Source organism: Rhinolophus sinicus, linkage group LG04 (assembly GCF_036562045.2).
Source record: "Rhinolophus sinicus isolate RSC01 linkage group LG04, ASM3656204v1, whole genome shotgun sequence".
Lineage (NCBI taxonomy): Eukaryota > Metazoa > Chordata > Mammalia > Chiroptera > Rhinolophidae > Rhinolophus > Rhinolophus sinicus.
The window spans coordinates 175,719,960-175,742,072 of NC_133754.1; the positions used below are offsets into that span (position 1 = coordinate 175,719,960).

A 22,113-nucleotide genomic window follows, 5' to 3' on the forward strand; every position below is an offset into this window, starting at 1 on the left:
CTACCTAACATATAGAAACAAACACAGGGAGGTGGACAAAATGGGGAGACAAAGAAACATGTCCCCAATGAATGAAAAGAACAAAGCTCCAGAAAAAGAACTAAACAAAATGGAGACAAGCAATCTACCAGATGCAGGCTTCCAAACAGTGGTCATGAGAATGCTCAGTGAACTTAGGGGAAGAATAGATTATCTCAGTCAGAATTTTAACAAAGAGATGGGAAACAAAAGCAGAACAACAAAAAGAAAACAGTCAGAGGTTTTAAATGATCTCAAAGGGCCTTTCTGACTCAGGATTCCATGACATACTATGGTCAAATACCAGTGACTTTCCCTCATTCAACAAGTACTTTCGAACACCTGTCACACGTCAGGCAACATGTTAGGGGATAAAGCAACTGACATTCATAAACCTAAACGCGGCTTTCTGTGAGATTATCAACACTCCCCTACAGTGGGGAACGGCCCAACGGTGCCATCCGATCTATCCTGCTCTCACCAGGAAGTGCAGAATCTTACCACGGTCTGTTTTACTACCCCTGATGATTCATAGGAAAGGCAAAAGGCTTTCCTGAAGAACCACTAAGCTCTCACGCAGTCAGGAAGTTCTTCTGTTGAGTCTCAGGTGAGCTTTGACTGCTCTTGAGGGTGGTTGTTCTTACTAAGGCTGAAATAAATGGGAAAAAGTCTCCTGGTCTGCACACCAAGGTGTCTTACTGGCATCACCATACACGTGCCATGAAAAGGTTGAAAAGATAGCCCGTTAGAAATGTACTCCTCTTACTCTGAAATATTTCAGGTTGAATGGTCCTTAAAGAGGATCAAGTCTAGTGGCTTCGTTTTATTAAAGAAAGAAACCAAGGCTTGCCCGAGGTCCCACAGCTAGTTAATGGTAGAAACCAAGGGTAAAGACCAAGTTTCTGTGCCTTCTCCTGCATACAGTTTTTACTACTCTAAGCATGCTTTCCCGTTCCTGCAGGCATCTTCCTTCCTTCCTTCCTTCCTTCCTTCCTTCCTTCCTTCCTTCCTTCCTTCCTTCCTTCTTTCCTTCCTTCCTTCCTTCCTTTTTGTAAGGTTTGTTTTGTTTTAGCATAAGGACCATTTCCAGTGAAGCCAACTTCCCAAAATTTGGCAACTCATTGCTCTAAAAGCAATCATACATTTGGGCCTTTGGGAAACACTGGAGAGGTGATGGAGAGGGTGGGCTGTGAGGGTGGGCAGGAAATGCAGCAGAGCGCACCTGCTGGGGAGCAGAGGGAACAGGAATGCTGCAGACAAATGCAGACACGGAGACAAAGCAGTTGTATTGATCTGAAAAGACGGCTCACTGAGGTTGAGGCTGCCAGCCTGGCTCTTCCTGGCAGGTCTGGGAAGGCACATACGCACCCTTGGAGGTTCACAGCCATCTACTCTGTATGCCTGGGGTGAGGTGCAGGGAATAGGGACCAGATGGGATGTGCCCACTTGACTAGATGAGAGAGAGAGGAGAGAAAGACGGAGGGAGAGAGAATATGAGAATGAAAGAGGATGGATCCCTCTTCTCGGATGAATGTAACATAAAAGAAACCAAGTGAAGGAGTCTAAGAGGACAGGTACCTGATTCTGTGGAAGTGGGATTAGGCCACTTCGCCTTTAAAAGGAGACAATGAGGATCAAAGGAACAGGCCCCACCTCTTCCCCATCCAGGTGGTTCTATTCCTAAGCTGACTGCATCCTCTCTCATTTGAACCACTGGACCAGCCTCTTAATTTATCTCCTGAACTCAATCCTTCCCTTCTAAAGCCTTGCAGGACATAGATGCTTAATAAACGTTTGATGAGTAAATAAAGTTTCTGACCTTGATTTCATCATATCAGTGATGACGAATTTGTAGCGTATCACCATTTCTTCAGGAAATGTAAACTCAAAAACCTAGAGTCCAGGCCATAAACATGAGGGAATGAAATGGCCAGGTATAGAGCTTAAAAAGGGAGAAGGGTGACAAATAACAGGCACATGACCCAGCCCAGGACACCAGACTGCCTCCATACTGGAATGACGTGTCTCGGCTGCCAGTTCAGGAAAAGCCAGAAGGGAATCTAGATTTTTATATGAAAGCTCTCCTTTTTTAAGCACTGACAAATCATCTCTCCACCCCTGACCTGTGATGAGGGTCAAATACAACACATCCACCTGCCAATAGATACATCTATTTGTGGCCCTGGGCTTCTAGGATAAGTCCAAGTATCTTAATTAAACACACAAGCCTAAACACACTAGATCTAACCTAATTCCCTAGTCTTGCCATACAACAGTACAGATCCTGTAACCACTGTAAGTCCAATTTCCTAACACTTTGGGAAACAGACTGCTGGGTTGTTGTTTTTTTTGGTTTGTTTGTTTGTTTTTAAGTGTGTTTTTCCAGGACCCATCAGCTCCAAATCAAGTAATTGTTTCAATCTAGTTGTGGATGGCACAGCTCACAGTGGCCCATGTGGGGATCGAACAGGCAACCTTGTTGTTAAGAGCACCGCGCTCTAACCAGCTGAGCTAACTGGCCACCCCAACAGATTGCTGTTTTTGTAGAACATTTTTTTCCTGCCTGTTTTACCAACTAAGCCCTGCCTCCTCCAGGATGCCTCTCCTGACTGCATCCGCCCCTTCTCAAACCCTATAGCTAGGAAGAGATATGATTGTTCCTTAAAACGTATGCCACAATTTCATGGTTACTTAACAGAATCTTGCAGTGGAAAAATGTGTTTGGGAACTTGAGTACCTGGGTTCTAATCCTGACTGTTCCCCACTTTACTGTGCAGCCTTGGCAAGTTAAGTCCTCTCTCTGAGACTCAATTTCCGCCACTTTCGCAATAAGAATATTAGTTTAAGGTAGCAGTTTTTAAAGTGGGCTCAGAGGTGGCCATGATGCAGGGAGTGGTGTGAAGGTACAGGGGAGGCTTTCCAGTCGTCCTGCTACTACCTTGAGAAACACCAACTTCTAAGGCGCTGACTCGTTTCTGGCATTCAGATTGCAGTGTGTGCTTTTTGCCTCTGCAGTTATAGACGGGCTTTTCTTGAACTCGGTTAAGCTTCACTGACCACTTATTGTGTACCAGGCGCTGTGTTAAACGCTTTTCCTGTATTTTTATATCTCTTGTCTCCTCTTCACTCTTAACCATGGTCTGTGTACACAGTGAAAGACGCAGGAAGAAAACACCAACTGGGAAATAGTTGTCCCTTCAGGGCCACTCTCTGGCCACCTTACCTTGGCAGTCACTTCCAGTTTCTAGAGGTCAATGTCCTCTTCTTAAATAGACAAGATTGGATTAGAAAGAATCTTTCAGCTCAAAATACGAGGAGAGGGAGGAAGGGAAAAAGGAAGGAAGGAAGGAAGGGAGGGAGGGAAGAAAGGAGGGAGGGAGGATAAGAGAGTAGAAGAAAGAAAGGGAGAAAGAGAAGGAAGAAAAAATTAGGGATGAAAGGAAAAATGAGACACTAAATGAAAGGGGGAGATAAAAAAAACTTTAGCGTTCTACCTCTTTTTACCTGGATAGGACCTTCTACGAATCTTATTTCCCTCTAGATCAGGAATAGAAAACTTTTTCTTTAAAAGGCCAGGTAATAAATATTTTAGGTTTTATGAGTCATACTGTCCATGTTTCAATTACTCGACTCTGCCATTGCAGCATGAAAGCAGTTATAGACAATAAGTAAACATGTGTCTGGTTGTGTTCCAATAAAACTTTATTGGCAAAAACAGGTGGTGGGCCAGATTTGGCCCCTCCCCGAGTGCCCTTGTGTTCCGGAAAGGATTCACCTCCCTAAACCACCCTCTCAGAAACAACTTGGCTTTTCATCCAGAAGAGGATCCCTGAGCTGTTTTCCCTCTCCAGAGATGACACTAAAGTGATTTCACTTATTTATTTAGAATTCATACCCCATCTACCCCCCAGACACAGCTAAAGTGATATTACGAAGTTAAATAAGATATAAATCAGGACAATTAAAAATAAAAATGGAACAAAGAATAGTTCAAATGAGTGAAGGGAGAGACATACCAGACACCTGGGAAGAGCTAATTGATCTGGATTTAGTTTTGAGGTCCCTGGCAGCTGAAGTAAAGTGAAGTTAATTGGCCCCCAAGGGGCTCAAATCCCTGTGTAAGATCTCATTAGCATCATCCCTCCACCAGTGAACAAAGAAAGGCTGAGCTGAGAGGTGTGACAGTGTGCTCCACCCCCGGGGTGCTGGGACAGGTCCCCAGTCCAAGATCTGCTTCTTCCCCAGTGCAGGGAAATCTCCAACACATCACAGTGAAAAGAAAGCACAGGTTTTGAGACTGTCAGACTCTGTAGGCCTCAGAAGCTGAGGGACTTAATTGATCCTCTCCAGGTCTCACTTTCTGAAGTGTCGAATGAGACGCTAACCCCCGCTTACCTCGCTGAGTTGTTTGGAGGTAGTGAAATGATATATATGACAAATGCCCAACCAATGATGGGGAGAGAATAAATTTGTGATTCTTGTTAATTCCTCCTACAGAATTTTTAATTAAAGTTTATCGGTGTGACAATGGTTAGTAAAGTTACATAAGTTTCAGGTGTACGATTCTGTAATGCATCATCTATATATCATGTGTTCACCACCCAGAGTCAGTTCTCCTTCCATCACCATATGTTTGATCCCATTTACTCTCACGTACATAGTTTTTTAAATTGGTATCAGCTCTTTTACAATTTGTCTCTGGTGACAAAGGGAGAAACAATTAGGTAAGAATCATGGGAAGGGTCGCAGAGAATTGGAAGCTCATGGGCATCAAGGCAAAATGATAAGAGTGAAAAGTTTAGAATGGGAGGAGGTGACTGCGGAAACAAACTTCTAGCGCTGGGGGTTTTATCGGCTCTGATCCCTGCCTCCCTTCTAGGTGTTTCAGTATTGCCATAGACTAGCAACAGCTCTCCTGTTTCCTTCTTCTATATCTCAGTGTAGACTCATACCTTTCACTTCACCATCTAGTCAAGCCTACTTCTCTCAAACTGGATCTCTAAGTATCTGAGGACGCTGAAGGATGCTGAAAAGATTCTTAGAGTTAAAAATATGCAAGAGCTGGGGAGATGCTACAGATCCCCAGGTCTGGAATTTCACAAAATCAGGGCTGTCTACACTGGCTGGGAGAGACACGCCTTTAAGTGGAGACCTGGTTTTTCATAAAGTAACATTAAGTCAGATAGTGAAAAAAAAAAAAAAAATTCCCTTTTCAACTCTCTCTCAATCCTGATTAAGTTATAAAGAAAGACACATTTTGGTGCTACTATGACTTTAGCTGCTCTGTAAACATTTAAAAACATTCCTTTTTATTTAAAGAGGGCAAGCCTAAAGATTAGATACCCAGACAGGCAAGACTATAGCTGAACATATAAACGAGACTATAAATTACAATGTCATTGCACTGTTTTTGTTTTAATTGTATTATTTGTGCAGCTACCATCTATTTAGTTACCATCTGCTTGGCAAACAATGTTTTTCTTAAAAAAAAAAATTGGTTGTAGTGATAGGGAGTTTCCTTTGTAAATGTATGCATTTATATAACAAGTAGATTAATTTAAGGGAAAATGTTAAGCAGTACAGATGGGATGAAAAAGAGAGCAGAAATTAAGGTCATACCTGAAAAACTGACATTTCAGAAACATTGATCTAATCCAATTCCTTTGTTTTAGGGACAAAGGAACACAGACAAAGGCAAGGAGAACGGCTTGCACACACACACACACACACACAATCACGCAAGAACAAGGACTTTGGAACCAGATCAGCCTCAATTTAAACTCCAAAGCTGCCAGCTCCCACGATCACCTTGGGAATGTTACACGGCCTGTGTGCGCCTCCATTCGTGTATCCACAAAATGGGAATCTTACTTGCATTTGCATCCCAGTCTGGAGATAGACCCAGAGTTACTATGTTCAGTACTTGAGAGACCTCTAAACTCGAGACCAGTAAGACCCCACCTATGGGTGACGGGTGATTTGTGAGGAAAACGAACTCAGTGGTATTTGTGATGCCCTTATACTTACTTTCACTCTTATTCCTCAAACATGACTATTATTAAAGCACTACCCCAAACTGCCCCTGTTTGTGATGAAAAATCTATGCATCAAGCAAACAATATGCTAGGTTCTTCTACCCAGTTCAGATCCTAGGCTTGCCATTAATTAACTATGTGACCTTGGCAAGTTGCTTTATTTCTCTTTGCCTCAGTTTACATATCTATAAAATAGAGGTTAATATAATACACGGGGCTGTTTCCTGGATCAAATCAGTTAATGCATGGAAAGCAGTTAGCAGAGAGCCTGGAACAGAGGAAGTGTGCCTGTTGTTGGGACAGAGTGTCAAGCCGAGCTTCCTTAGTCATTCAGCACAATGACGCTTAAGCTGCTGTGCTGTGTCCATGATGTGACCCACCAGGTGTGACGGAAGAAGGACCCACAGCTGGATGAAGAGCAGATGCAAACAGACAGCTCTGCACTGCCTCCGGGGAATGAGCTATAGAGTCAGTGAAGGGTGAATTTTAGAAGAACATCCGATTAAAAACACATCAGGAAGAGAAAGCTGGCTATTTGGGTCATGTTGAAGTCATAAACCTTGAACTTAACAACTGCTCCTCTCCCGGCTGGGCACCTCGCAGCCTTTCTCCCCTACTCATCCACCGGCATTTATCACATTCACTGCATTTACATTGAACTTGATGGATATGGCTGTTTTCGAAATGTTTCTTCTTCTTGCACAGTACTCTCTGAAAGCCGCCCTGCCCTGAAAAGGAGTCCTTAAACCTCCAAGCCCATCTTCCTGCATTTCAGACCTGCCTCCTCATTCTTTGTCTCTACTCAGTAGGGTGGCTTCTTCTCAGGTCAGTGAATCCTCCTCCTTCGGGGTCCTTGAGAAGTAAGCGATCCCTGGCAGACACTGACGTCTGAGACACTGTTACCTGCCCAAGACTGTGCGGAGTGGAAGGACTGGAATACTCCTCCCCTGCCTAGACTCCCTGGCTGCCCTAACCAACCTACTCTGAGCTCATTATTCTTACTCCATGCTCTGGGATGGTTCCGACCGCCACGTTGTTCCTACTCCCTGAAATGCTCTACCCAGACGTGTCCTCCTGAGGAACTCTTACTAGACCTACAGTACCCAGCAAGCATTTTTCCTGCCTCCGCCCCATCTCAGAACCCAATCATGTTGGGTGACCTTGCGTCCAGAGTCCCTACCGCATGTTGGGGCGATGGGACAGATGGAGAGAAGCTAAGAGGAAGGGCATTGGAGTCAGGACCTCAGTTTGTTCCTCATTCTGTTTCTATTCTTTTGTTTCCATGGGCTATTTATTTTTATTTTTATTGTTTTTCATTTTTATTGGGGAATATTGGGGGACAGTGTGTGTCTCCAGGGCCCATCAGCTCCAAGTCGTTGTCCCTCAATCTAGTTGTGGAGGGTGCAGCTCAGCTCTAAGTCCAGTTGCCGTTTTCAACCATTAGTTGCAGGGGGCACAGCCCACCATTCCATGAGGGAATTGAACCGGCAACCTTGTTGTTGAAAGCTCGCGCTCTAACGAACTAAGCCATTCTGGCAGCTCGTTGTCTTCTTCTAGTTGTGGAGGGCGCAACTCACTGGCCCATGTAGGAATCGAACTGACAACCCTGTTGTTCAGAGCTTGCTCTATAACCAACTGAGCCATCCGGCCATCCCTGGTGGGCAGTTTATTTAACACCCTGAATCCATTGTTTTACTGGTAAAATTTGGATAATAACTGTATTCAGCCTACTTCAGAGACTGAAAGGGAGAATTATTTGAGATAGTACATATGCAGTGTTTTGGTACTGTGCCTCGCACATAGCAAATGCTTAATAAAGACACATTATTATTATTATTATTATTATTACTATTATTATCTGGAATACATACATACACATACATATTCTATCACTCTCATATTATACTCTGTTTGCTTAATATTAATCTTTCTCCTGAACTGTAAGCCCCTTAAAAGTAAAGGTCATACTGTTAATTTTATCACCAGCGTGTAGCACACAGTAGGTGCATACCATATATTTATCAGTTGATTTAACTCCTCCAGAGCAGGGTCATATCTACTTTATAATTTTAACTGCAGCCTCTAGCACAAAGAGAGGCCTTTCCATGCATGCTCATTGCATGAAGAGGTGAATGTGTGAGCTGATGGATGGATTTCCAAGATGCTCTAGTTAAAATGCTCACCTGATATCAGGGCTGAGATTATGAACCTTTCCCCACCTCCCAGTTTCTGGCCACACATTCAACCTCAAACAGTACAGCTACCATCCAATTGTGCAAATTCCTTTGTTTTGCTAAAAGGGGCACTCAATCAGATTATCCATTCAGCATGCTCTATTCCTGTCGTGTGTGCGTGTGTGTGTGTGTGTGTGTGTGTGTGTGTGTGTGTGTGTGTGTATTTTAACTCAGTCCCTGCTGTGGTTTACCAAGCTCCCCCAAGCACATAAAAAAACAGAGCCTCAGACTTCTTGGCCCCACTCCACGTGACCAGTCTCCTCTAATAACCTTAATGCTCCAGCAATTTTTCTTCTCTGCACAAAAATAAACAAAAGGCATTGTGGAAAACTTCTGAAAATCAGCAAGAATCCATGCAACATCTTGGAGGCAGGTATTATCCAGATGGCAGTCTAATTTCTGGCAACAAGCAAAATCCAGAGAGCCAGAATCACCCCCAACCTCTGTCTCATTGAATATTCACAAACACACATCTGATGCCACTCACGTCATGCAGAAGTCCTTTCCAGATTGACCCCATCCTAAGTATACTTGATAATAATTCCCGACCCTGAACACCATTCTAACAACTTGAGTTCCCTTAATTCCATTTTCAACTTTAATTTCATCTTTTCCTCAACTCCCTTATGATAAGAAGGGTCTTCATCATGGTAGTAAATTCCTGGGAGAATGGAAATTTTCATCAACTGCAATAGTCCCATTAACTACACTGTCCCATCAACTGCAATAGTTTCAATATCCCCTACCCTACAAAAACAATCTTACTAGTTCTTCAAATAACTTTCCAGAAAGAGGAAACTCCGTGGCTGTAACTCTTTTCCATGGGCTATTTTACCTTTGGGGCACCCATTCCACTGCCTTGGGTAGAGCAGTAACCTGAGCATCCTTTAAGGTCTGTTCTTATGGAGGCTTTTTCAACTTCACCCTCCTATGCACATTAGCTCTCTCTGAAGTCTTTCTGTTAGTTCTGAATTTGGTTTTATACAAAGCGGTTAGGTGACCTCCAAGTTTACTCAACTAATAAGTTGTGGAGAAGAAAACATACGAGTACACCTGGTCTTCTGATCCTAGGCTCCCAAGTCCATCATTTCTGATCATGTAAGTCTTAATGATGAGAGTTTAACATCTATGGAGCATTTCCTATATGGCAGACACTGCTCTAAAATCTTCACCTGGATAAACTCATGTAATCTTCCACAACAACTCTATGAGACTTTTATTAGGTTGGTGCAAAAGTTTAAAAGGTTAAAAAATAATTGCAAAAACCGCAATTACTTTTGAACCAACCTAATATTACACCCACTTTACAGACAGGGTAAGTGCGATGGTACATTGCTAAGTACGTTGCCTGAAGTCTTACCGCTAGTTAGTGGGCTCACACCCAGGCAGTCTGGTTCCAGAGCCTGAGCCTTGAACCACTAAGCTTACTCAACTCGGAAGTCTTGACTATAAGCTTCATATCAGATTGAAATGTTTTTACACAAATGTGCACGTTTCACTATATCAAGCAGCTCTGAACACAGAAATGGTACATTTTTGATTACCTGGAGATTCACTTACTTTATTACACATTTAATGATGACCTACAATGGAAAATATATTACCAAGGTATTACAGGAGATGATGAAATACACTAAGATCTGATAACAGCATTCTGGAGTTGAGTGTGGAATAAGAAACAGACTTATTCTGTGCGGCCCATGGCATCATCATCAACTTTTCAAACTCCATAGCCAAGTTGAATTTATAAAACCAATTTTTTTGGACCAACGTGAAGTTATCCACATGTTCTTGTTCTAGAAAAGGGCAGTTAAGTAAACAGAAATTGCAATCACTATTACCAGCTTTTCTTAAGAGAGCATACATTTTACCCAGAAACATAATCTCAAAATAAAAGATTGCTTGTCAAATTTAGACACAAAGTTTAGACCAGCATTTGAGAGCCATCAATCTACAAGACTAGCACAGAAAGGCATATGCAGAAAAGAAAAGCCCACCAGGCAGTGACGGCAGTGATAGAGCAACGTGGAGCTAGAATAGAATGGGTGCGGCCACTGGCAGTCACGAACTTAGAAATGGGCTACACATCTCAGAGACATTTCAAATCACAGAGCTTGTGATTCTATATATCTCCTTGCAAGAATTTTTTAAAATGGTATAAACATGTAATTACAGAAGGACAAAAACATAAATCGTATGGGTTGTTTTACGGCCTTTTCACTTCAGGGCTCTGTCTCTGAAGTGTATTGCCAAGGAAGGGAGCTCCCATGACATTATCCAGAAAAGTGAAGTATCGCCTAAGAACCCACCAGGGTCAATTAACAGAAGCCAGAGGGCCTGACTTCCTCCCAGATTCCCATCTGCGCCCTGAGGTCAACCCAGCAGTTGGCCACACACACTCCTCTCTTTGCTCCAAAACGTCTCCCTGAGAAGTCTGGGAATTATGCCTGGAATTCTACCACCGGACTGACTTCTTTTTCGAGTTCTAAGGGATTATTTTCCCCTCAAAGTAACCACAGTTATTCCTTGCTCAGCCTCTCCCTCTTTCCCAGCTCCTTTCCAGAGCTACCCAGATATTCCTAAAATGCCAATCTGGAGAGTGAAGAGCTTAAGAGCAGACATTACAGGCAGACAGACCCAGTTTGGGCTCAAGCTGGGGGGCCCACTACCTACGCTGGTAGCTCTTGTCAACTCCTTTAACTTTGGTTCCGTTCCCACATCAGTCAAATTGGACCTCTTCCATTGCATCTTATGTTTTGAGTACTTGATGAAATGATGAATGTAAATCATTAACACTGTGTCTGGCACAAACAGACTAAGTGTTCAGTAAGAGACAGCTACCATTATTATTGCGTCTTTGGGTGTTGTGAGACCCTATTTCAATGTGTGTGCCAGGGCGGTGGGTTCCCACACCAACAACAAACAATGATTGGACACCAGCTGGGTGTCCTACAATTCAACTCAATTCTGACCTATCTACCTAGAAAGAGCATCAGACCCCACAGGTTAAGGGTTCAGGCCCATAAGACTGTCCCTTCCACAATCCTTCAGATGGCTTTCTCAAGCCCAGGTCATTACCTGTGCTTCTGACTGACTGCCTATAGATCAGAGGTTCCCATAACCTACTTCTGTGGTCTGATTAATTGGCTAGAGCAACTCACAGAACTCAGGAAACCCTTTTACTCACTAGATCATTGATTGATTGTAAAAGGATACAACTCAAGAACAGCCAGATAGAAGACATGCATAGGGCAAGCGATGGGGAAAGACCTCAGAGCGTCCATGCCCTCCTGGAGGACACCACTCTCCCAGCACCTCTACTTGTTCACCAACACAGAACCTCTCTGAACCTTGTCCTTTGGGTTTGTAGGGAGGCTTCATTCCATAGGCATGATTGATTAACTCATTAGCCATGGGTGAGTAATTCAACCTCCAGCCTCTTTCCCCTCCCGAGGTCAGTGGGGTGGGGCTGAAAGTGCCAACCTGCTAATCACAGGGTTGGTTGTACTGGTAATCAGCTCCCATCCATGCTTTCCAAAAGTTATTCACAGACATAACAAAAGACACTTTGTTCACTCTCATCACTTAGGAAATTCCAAGGGTTTTAGGAGCTTGGTGCCAGAAATGGGGATAAAGACCAAATATGTATTTCTTATTATAAATCACAATATCACATTGGGCTACTTCCTTGATTATATCTATCAATGGCTCCCTCTGACCTCTAGACGTCAACTATTATACTAGCTGTTGTCACTGTATCCCATTATTACCCACGTCACTCTCCACGCCTCTTCCCAGCCTACCTCCCTGTGCTTTCTAGATTCCCTGAAGATATTTTCAGCATGCTCCAACCTGCTTTACCCCTCTGTTACTTTTCCCCAAGCCAATCCCTCTGCCAAGAATGCTCTCTCTACCCTACCTCCATATCAAACCTAATAAGCCCCTTATTCTTTAATATTCAGTTCAAGGTCATCCCTTCTTTGAAGAATCCCCCGATTCTGAGGAAGAGGAAATCACAGCCTATTCCTGATTCTAGGCCAACGGTTATTGTGCTGCCACACATGGGGGCTTTTAGAGGGTATGGATTTTGCCTTCTTCATGTCAGTATCACCCACGTGCATAGCATTCATCAGTGAACATCCCAGAAATAAATAAATGAAAAATGAACAAACAAAATGAACTGACAGAGACACAGCATGACTTGATATGTATAGCAAGAGTGCAGCATTTCACAATTTGCAGAGCATTTGTGTTTTAATTAAACCATTTGATCCTCACAACATGCTGGGGCTTTCCCAAGAAATCCAGGCTCAGAGAGTTTGAGTGATTTGCCAGGTTAAAACAGGACAAAGTGAGGACTTGAACTGAGGTCTCCCAAGGCCGAGTCCAACGCTTCTTCCACAACAAACAGTCCTTATCATTAAGAACTAATGATAGTTTATTAGAAAAACCCCAATGTAGGATCCAGCTTAGGAGAGGCAGCACTCAATAATGTGAACAGAATTGACGGTTCCATCATAAAGAAGAGTGAAAACAACCTAAATGTGGGGTGCCCAGCATACACAGGGGGACACATTCGCACTGGCTGGGCACATGGGAGAATCTTTAGTTTGGGGAAATGATAATCAAAAAGATACTGAAAACAGATTTTGCCAATTTCCTGATCTCACTGATGGCCAACCCCATTTCCTGTACTTCCTTCGTTGCTACAACTGAAGTTTTAGCCCTTGGAGAGAAGCCGAGAGATTTCTGCAAATGTTTTCTCTTCAACAGATGGAGCAGAAATCGAGAAGCGTTACAAGGAAGATGGATTGGTGCGTCACATTTGCAACAATAGAACTACAACAACAGTTAAAAGCAGTTGCAGTTAAATAGAACTGGGAACCCAGGGTTGGCCTAAATCTTTTTTTAATTAAAAGTGAAGGAAAATTTCAAAGTTCTATTTCAGCCCCTTGGAGCGTCAGTGCAATGAATTTAGAATGTTTATGTGGCTTGGCTGGGTGTCAGACTGCTTGAGATTTATGTGGGTTCAGATCTTAGCCTGAGAAAAACCCCCAGCATAGGAAACTGTGAGGGAAAGTGCAAGGGAAGGGAAGAAAGCACATGGCAGGAAAAGCTGGGTTCAAATCCTCTTGGATGCTCTGCCCCTGCAGCTCACACCGGCCACACTCCCCTGGCTCCCAAGACCAATCACACAGATTTGCTTTGCTGGATGATTATCATTGTAGCTGGTGCCTACATATTTGCTTTATATCTATTGATATATTTACACACCCATACATGCTAAGGAATGCATATAAAAAAAGAATGCATGCATACCCACATGTCCAGGAGCCTGAGTGTGAACACACACACACACACACACACACACACACACACAGCTTCCATGGTATAAAGCAAAGAGCCCTCCACACCCTACATACTTCTTTAAGCCAGGTACCTCCTGTAACAGTCAAAGCATGCCACCGGATCTGAGGTCCTGGGAGAGAAGGTGGAGGAAACAACTGCTACACACAAAATGGATGCCAGGTTACAATTTGAGGAAAAAGAAAAAAGTCTTGGCAAAATAAGCCGATACTTCAGAGGAAACGTAAGCAAGGACACAGGTAAACAATAGTTTACCATGTGTATAAAAGAGGAAGCTCTAAGGGAAAAGACAACAAGGCGAAATTCCTGAAAAGCCCAACTATGCAAAATCCTTTTCCGGGAACCTTATAGAAGTCATATCACTACTAACCTCCTGGACCTTCTAGTCCAATGAAAGAAGACCAGTATTTAGGGGACTATTTTCTAAAATGACAGTATGCCTAAATTTGGCCAACATAAAGAATTATATGGCATGGTCAGGGAACAAAGTCATTAATTCCTAATTTGATTCAAGCTTTCTATTACTTAAAATAAATGTGTTAGATATCAGTAACATCAACAATGACCCCACTAAGAACGTTTATAATATTCAGAAACTCCACCTTTCTCTACCGTCAGGGCCCCTTGTCCAATATATCCACCATTAGTGTTATTAAGCATTGTATTTCCTTTATGGCCACCTTTTTCCTGTATCAAGATTCTCAAGAATGCTTGTATTTTTAATGCTAAACTAGTATTTTCCATGGAGTGGGAAGGAGGGTAGACCAGATACGGTAATCATAAAATGCCATTCTCTCTAAATGAGTCTAATTTCATGATTCTGTGATTTTTAAGATTTGGTGGTACTAAGAGTTTATTTTTATATTCTATGAATATAACATTTTGTGAGTCTATGAGACTCTGACTCTGAGTTTTTATTATTCTAAGATTCTCTGATTCCCAGTTTTAAGAGAGCCTAAAAGTCTACCACTATGATTCTAAGATGCCAATACTATAAGAATCTGATACTTGGAGCTTACAATTCCAAGCCACCAACACCGGGATGCAAATGTGGATATCAGACTCTTCTCCATGAGACAGGAGGAAGTTAAGTCAGGGTCAGAGTACCTGTACATGAATGGGTAAGGCAGAGTGGCTGTGAAAAGAGAGAAGGATGCCCAGTACGAGCTCCTAAAACACGTCTCAGGGCTTTCCAAACACTCCTTTAGCCCAGTCTTCCTCCTGGACTCCATTCTATGGCTTAGAGATTGAGAATATTTATCGCAGGAATATAGGTGCCACAGAGGCAAGGCTCCGCTGTTGCTTGCCATTTTATCCCCTAGCATCTAGCACAAAGCCTGAGCCTAGAAGGTTCTCAATGAATAATGTGTGATCGAATGAGTCAATTAGTCTCACTCTTCCTCCTCTTCCTTTTCCATTGCGTCTTTCTAATCTTCTTCCTTCTCCTCTTTCATCCTCCTCCTCTTTCTCCATCATCTCTTAATAGGACGTTAGAATGTCCATGCATGTTAATTATACAATCCTCATAAGAATCCAGTGGTGTCTGGATTATTGACCTCATTTTACAGACAAAGAACCTAAGGCTAAGAAATGAAACAACTTACCAAAGATCACACAATTAAAGTGAGAGAGAAAGGATCAAACCTAAATTTTCTGACCCCAACTTCAGTGCCCCTTTCTTTATTCCATAGCTGCATTATCACGTTCTTAATAATAATGCAAATAACAATTTCATGAGAGATTAAGAAAACAAATGTCTCGAGAGAAGGCCTATACTCTCTATTCCTGAATTTAACTCTGAATTCATTTTCTCAATCAGTACAAATTCTCATTTCAGGATTTCCAATAATGGAGGGCCTACCACACCCAACTGTTCATTTCACGTTCTAGCTTTTTCTCCTTCTCTGGAGAGTGCTGTACCTGGTGTGTGTTTATTTTTCAATTAAAGCAAATTAAACTTAATTTTGTTTTGAGAATTTATTTTTTTAGAATTTCACAGCCCATAGTGAGATAATTGAGACCCTGCTGCTTCTGGAAGCACTATTTAGAGAGAGCAGGCCTAGATCTGGCCTAACCTTGAAGGAAGTCAACTTTAACCCTTCTTCCTCCCTAGTCCCACCATCACAGTATTTCTCCAATCCATTCACTCCCTCGCCGTTGCCCCAGCCTAGAAGGACATTTTCTATCTTTCATCTGAACCATTACCACAACCTGTTAAAGGGCCACCAGACTCCCCCTTTCCCTTCCTCCCGCCCTACTTGTCTTTCTTAATCTCAGATCTAATCAAGTCAAACTTTTTCTTAAGAGCTACCAACAATTTTCTAAACACAGATTACTTGAGGTCCAAGGCTTTATAGGTTTCATCCCTAGATTATTTCTCTAGCTTCATCCCATAGCGTGCTCTCCCGTCACACGGAACCACTTCCTCTCCCACTCTGCTTGGAATGCCCACCCTCCATCTATCCAGTTGGCTACTCAGCCTTCATATGTCACACAGGCAGACTTCCTCTCTGCTCCCTACCATGCTGTGTTTGCTCCAATTTCAGCAGCAGCTACTCTGTTTACCTCAGGTTGCACATCTGTCTCCTTATCAGATGAGTAGAGCTTCAGATCAGAAAAAAAAATGTCCTATTAATCAGAGATTGCTATGAATATGGATCAGAGCAACTTATCAAAAAACTGGGCAAAAGGGATGAGAAGAAAGCAGGAATACACTGAAAGAAGGATAGAGGAGAGGAAATAAGGAAGGACAGAAAAAAATCAGGAAAGTAGGATGGTAAAAAGCTGAAGAAAGGGAAAGAGGAAGGTGAAACTTACAATAAATCTGGGCAACTGCCCATCTTACTATTCTTTGATAAAAATTTTAATATGACCATCATCTCTGAAATAACGTGGACCATCAGAATTGCTTATATATAAATTTCCCATGCACATAATACTCTTATTTTTTCTATGGAAGATATATTTGTCTAGTGTTGAGTTTCCTAAAGTAAACTACATAGGATTTTAATAAGATTTAAATGAAAAACATAGAAAGTTGAAATTTTGTGGTCAAATAACTTTGAGAAAGCTTGAATTAGACTTTAAAAGTTCCCTTTATTACAGAAGTTGTCAGAACCTTGAATTTGCTTATATATAATATGATTTGCAAGAAGAGGGTAGACTATGAAGCATCTCCCAAATTTATTTGACCACACAACATAGTTTCCTCCGAGTTTTAGAAGAACTAGTATACCATAGAAAAACGAAATGAAAATGCTCTGCCAATAGAATAATTGCTGTCTGGGAGTCAGGAGTCTGGGGTTCGAGGTTTAGCAACCCTACTAATAAAGACTTTGGCCTATGCCATGACTCTCCCCATCAGAGCTTTACTTTTTTATCTGAAAAAAAGAAAGAAGGCCAGATACGATAGCTCCTAAGACCCTTCTAGCTCGGCTCTCACATGCTATGGTTCTGTGATGTAAAACAGACATAAGCTGGGAGTCATGGGTGTGTGTCTACCATTTCCTCACCTGGAATGCCACGTTTCCCACTTCTACGAGTACAGGTCCCTCCTTCCAATGCCACTGCCTGTCCCACACCTTTCTGGGGCAACTTGAAATTAGCATGCTTTCACTTCTGAGGTTCCTTACGGAACATTTGATTTCTATGACAGACAGACTTGAATATAGCTCATACTTTCTTGAATTCATTTAATCTGTTGATGGCAATTATATGCCATGCATTGGGATCCCAAAGATGGCTAAGACACCACCTAACTATGCCTTCTCCTCGCACTAAGCCTTTGGGGGATGTGTCATTACTACACATGGTTTCCCAAAGTGCTCAGTCAATGGCATAATCTAGGGCAAAATCTGCCATGTGTAAGTCCACATTAGACACCATTTAAAGTTTAAGCCAATGATTTCAAGTCAATATTTTAAAGCCTTGAAACCCCTTATTCAAATCTGATACAAAAGAGTAATAAAGCAGAGCAGGTACAGTGAAGCTGCTCTGATGTAGAGATGAGCTGGGGACACGGATCTCCTGTCACCTGCTGGACTCCTCCCTACCTGCTGTGATGAGCCTGGGAGGGTTACTTAGAACCACCAATGAATGTCAAGCTCTTATTTTACAAGTGAGGGAAGTGGGCGTGGTCCAGAGAAGGGATGGAATTTCCCCAAATTTAAAATGAAGATACAGTCAGAACTGAACTTTTCTGATTCCAAGGTGGTAGCCACTAAAGCTACGCTTTCCAAATCATGAAGCTACTTCTGGTACATGGAATGATTCTAGGTGATACCAAGGTAGAACAGCTTTTTCTTTTAAGGATGTGATAGATGTGCACTCAAAAGTATAAATCACTTATCATTCGTTTTTAATTTTTGTGAGTATTATTACTCAGGTGAAGGTCAAATTAATAAAAAAAACACCTGAGTTTATTTAAATTTGATTTAGGACAAGTGGCTTAGAAATTTAGCAAACTGCTTTAAAGCATGGGCCTCTGCTTCGGGTCCTTTTCTTACCAAGAATTGGTCACTGATCCTTCATGTCCTACTATTAAAATGTTAATTACCCAAGTAACACATATTTATTAGAGAAACATTAGGAAATACAAGTAGGCATAAAAGGGAGAATGAAATTCACTCCCAACTTGTCATCCAAAGATAACCATTCAAATATTCAGGTGTGTCTTATAAAATAGCCATGCTATACATACTATTTTATACATCATATATTTTTAACTTAATAGTTCAATAAAAATATGTCCATATTCATAAATGTCATGAGTGTCATTTATTGAGCACCTACTATATACAAGGCATGTTCTAAGTGCTTTACGTATGTGATATCCATTCTCCCAGCAAAACTGTCAGGGAGGTACTGCTGGTAGCCCCACTTTACAGATCACGTTCCTTATTATCATTCCACTTTCTAACTTATAAAAGTGCTCCTCCATTCCTAACGACTTCGATCTTCCATTACACATTTTCTTCTGTTGTTTCTTTTTTCTTTTTTCCCTATTCTGATACAGTTCCTTCTTTACACACCTGCACACATAGAATGGATTTACTTCTAGAATTAAATTTCTTGAATTGGAAGGATTTGCACTTTTAACAAAAGTAGAAAGAGGGATAATGGCAGTGTCAGATATGAAAATGGAGAGCTGAGCCCTGTTCTCTCTAAAACGTCACCTCTTCTCCTGCTACTTCCCCTTGACAGGTCACTGCGGTCACACTGGTCTCCTCACTGTTCCTTTCACTCACAGGCTGCAGCCCCACTTCAGCAACCTTCTTCTTGCTGCCTTCACCTGGGTGCTCGTCCCCTAGATGCCACTTTGCTCTCTTCCTGACTTCCTACAGATGTCTGCCCCAATGGCAGTATCTCAGTGAGGGGCTCCCCTCCCACCTACACAAAACAGAAGCCCTCCCCCACGATGCCACCTGCTGTCTCTCTTATACTTATCCTCATCTGATTCCCTGTACGTTTACCGGTTTATTTATTTATTCTTTTCTCCCTCACTAGAATTTCAGCTCCAAGAAGGCAGGGACAAGTCAGTTTTGCTCATTGCTATATTTACAGCCTTCATAGAACAGCGTCTGGCACAGAATAAGTGTTCGATAAACAATGTTTGCCTGCTTGTTTGTTTGTTTGTTACATGAAAGAATGAAAGTCACATTTCATAAAAGGCTGCATTCAATATAGATTTTCACCAATGCCACACAAGACTGTCTTTTTGCCAAGACTAGATGCTGGAATTAAGGGGGGACAAAATTGAGGATGCTATATGGCATCACACTGCTATTTTCATTTACTCGAGTACTAGGGGAACCTGAATATTTTGTGTTTTTTATAGGTTTATTGGCCAAGTGTGTCCCCCATTCCATTTTTAGCTGGATGTCCCACCAACAATCACATTCGAATTTATAGTAGATGATTTTATGACTGTATTTAGGCTCGTGTTCCACTAATAGGGAAGGAAACCTCTGCCTTGAACATTTCTTTGTATTGTTCTTCTCCCTATTTATTCTCCACCACGTTCATATCCCTTGCTTCATACGTGTGTGTGTGTGTGTGTGTGTGTGTGTAGAAATATTAGATACATACATATATATTTTCTCTTGAAATACCTGGCTGTCACAATTCATGTCACTTCCACCTGCTACTTCCTGAGCTGATTCTAAAAGAGCTACCGTTACCAGAGATGGCTTTGGTGATTCCATTCCCAAGAAAAGTAAGATCTCAGCTCTGGCCCAGAGTTAAAAAGTAGCTTACTGTATGACGACTGGTCCTGGTTTCAGCAGCACTTGAACCTCCAGAACTTAAGGGTACAGAGAAGCCTGAGAAGCTAAGGTTTCCTGCCGAGTCACTGTGAAGTTCAATTGCTATTTTAAGAAGCTATGAAGTTGGCAACCAGAAAGCACTGGAATAGGGGAAGATATTCGTGATGCTGACAGATAAAGAAGGAAACAAAGGAAAATGCAGGTTATTAAGGAGATTTAAAAAGCCATTTATAATGTCTCCTGAAACATATAACCTAGATGCCCTCCTCATTTAGACGTATACAAGACCAGGATTGAGGGCAGGGATTACAGGACAGAATGTTGAAGATTTGCACCAATGGACCTGACTAAGACAATACAGACGGAACAACAATAATCAACCTTGATTTTGGGGAGGCCACTGAGCTGCTAGGAGCTGGACAATGCCTTAGAGGCGTGGATGGAAGGAGGGCAATTCCATGAAAGAATGCTATGTTTTGTGTGCTATGATACAGATTTGAGACCTGATGCTGTCACTTATTGTATAACTTGGGGCAAATCCTTTCATCTCCGAGCCACAAGGTCCTCATCGGGAGAAAAGGGAGAATAATTCCAACTGCAGAGTGTGACTGTAAAGGGTAAGTGAGATACAACATGTTAAGACACGTGAGCACTTGCTAAAATAAATGATAACAATGTGGAAGGGGTAGGAAAGGAAAGGCTGATTGTAACACTGTTCACCCCAGAGCAAGCAGCATGGTGTCTGTCAATCAGCCGCTCTCCCATTGGCACTTACTGAATATCCCGGACTTAGACTAGAAAACCAAATCAAGAGGTACAGTGACATGGGCTGCAGAGGGCATCTAGAACCAACTCAGATGCAGTCGGAGCTAAAGAGAAAAAAAATCTCTATATAAAAAAATGAGGGGCCGGCCCGGTGGCTCAGGCTGTTGGAGCTCCGTGCTCCTAACTCCGAAGGCTGCTGGTTCGATTCCCACATGGGCCAGTGGGCTCTCAACCACAATGTTGCCAGTTCAACCCCTGACTGCAAGGGATGGTGGGTTGCGCCCCCTGCAACTAACAATGGCAACTGGACCTGGAGCTGAGCTGCACCCTCCACAACTAAGATTGAATGGACAACAACTTGATTTGGAAAACATCCTGGAAGTACACACTGTTCCCCAATAAAGTCCTGTTCCCCTTCCCCAATAAAATCTTTAAAAAAAAATGAGAGAAAGGTGAACTGGACTGTGATAAAGATAACGTTTAGCTCCAATGGGCACCATCCTATATCTGTATCTGGTTCCTGACCCATAGTAATAGAAACAATAAAGAAATTTAGCTCAGCCATTTGAAATCTTTCTGTGCCTTTTCCACTCTCTCAATCTCTTCCCCTAACTAACTGTTGGTATCAATCACATTGCCCCGTGTGTGTGTGTGGGGGGGGAGCGATTGGTAAAAATGATTGAGCAAGCTCATTTGCAAGGTAGTGCCTCCAACCTGGTAATAGTCTCTTTCCCAGAGGATATTTCCAGGTGGAGAACATACCTGGGGTCATGGGCAACATTTCCTCTAAAGCAACACAGTATAATAATAATAAAAAGTAATAACAGTTAACATGTATATAATGTTAACGACCTGTCAGGCATCGTTCAAAGCACCTATCATATAAACTCATTGAATCCCCACAATAGCTCTATGAAGAATTACTATCATCATCGGCATTTTACAGATGAGGAAACTGGCACAGGAACGTCAGGTAATCTGGCCCAGGTCATAGCACTAGCCAGTGGCAGAGCTGCCATCCACACTCCAGCATCCAAGCTTTCATCCACTACACTTTCAAGTCAGACAGGAAGAGTCCAAACCCCCAACACATCACAGACTGAGTGTGTGGCCTTGGGCACGTGGCATCACTGCACCGAGCCTCAGTTTCCTCACCTCTAGAATGCAGGATGTACCACCTGTGCACAAGCTGGATGAGGATATTGAACAAGGGATCTATGCCAAACACCCATTTCAGCACAAAGAATACATGTCACGCTTGGCACATGCACTTCCCCACTCCAACAATGGTTTTTGTAACTGTGACCTTTCAGCCATCTCTAAAGATTGTGAGTGAAGATCCTTCCAGAAACCCCTCAAATTCTACCCTATGCTCTGCCGAAATGTTGACTTCCCATTGTCAGGAAAGAGAGGAGAGGGCAGGTAGGACTG

The 22,113-nt window shown here is 42.4% G+C and overlaps 1 protein-coding gene across 3 annotated transcripts in view; it reads right to left on the bottom strand.

The window, feature by feature from the left end:
• Nucleotides 1–22,113, bottom strand: part of BRINP1 (BMP/retinoic acid inducible neural specific 1) — a 167,639-nt gene that overhangs the window by 137,114 nt on the left and 8,412 nt on the right. Inside the window, exon 1 of one of the 3 annotated variants that reach the window (XM_019731196.2) lies at nucleotides 3,242–3,260. The exons of the other annotated variants lie outside the window; for them this stretch is intronic. The gene's annotated coding sequence lies outside the window, so the exon portion shown is untranslated. Of the gene's footprint in view, nucleotides 1–3,241; nucleotides 3,261–22,113 lie in introns of those variants that run through there. 3 annotated transcript variants of the gene reach the window in all.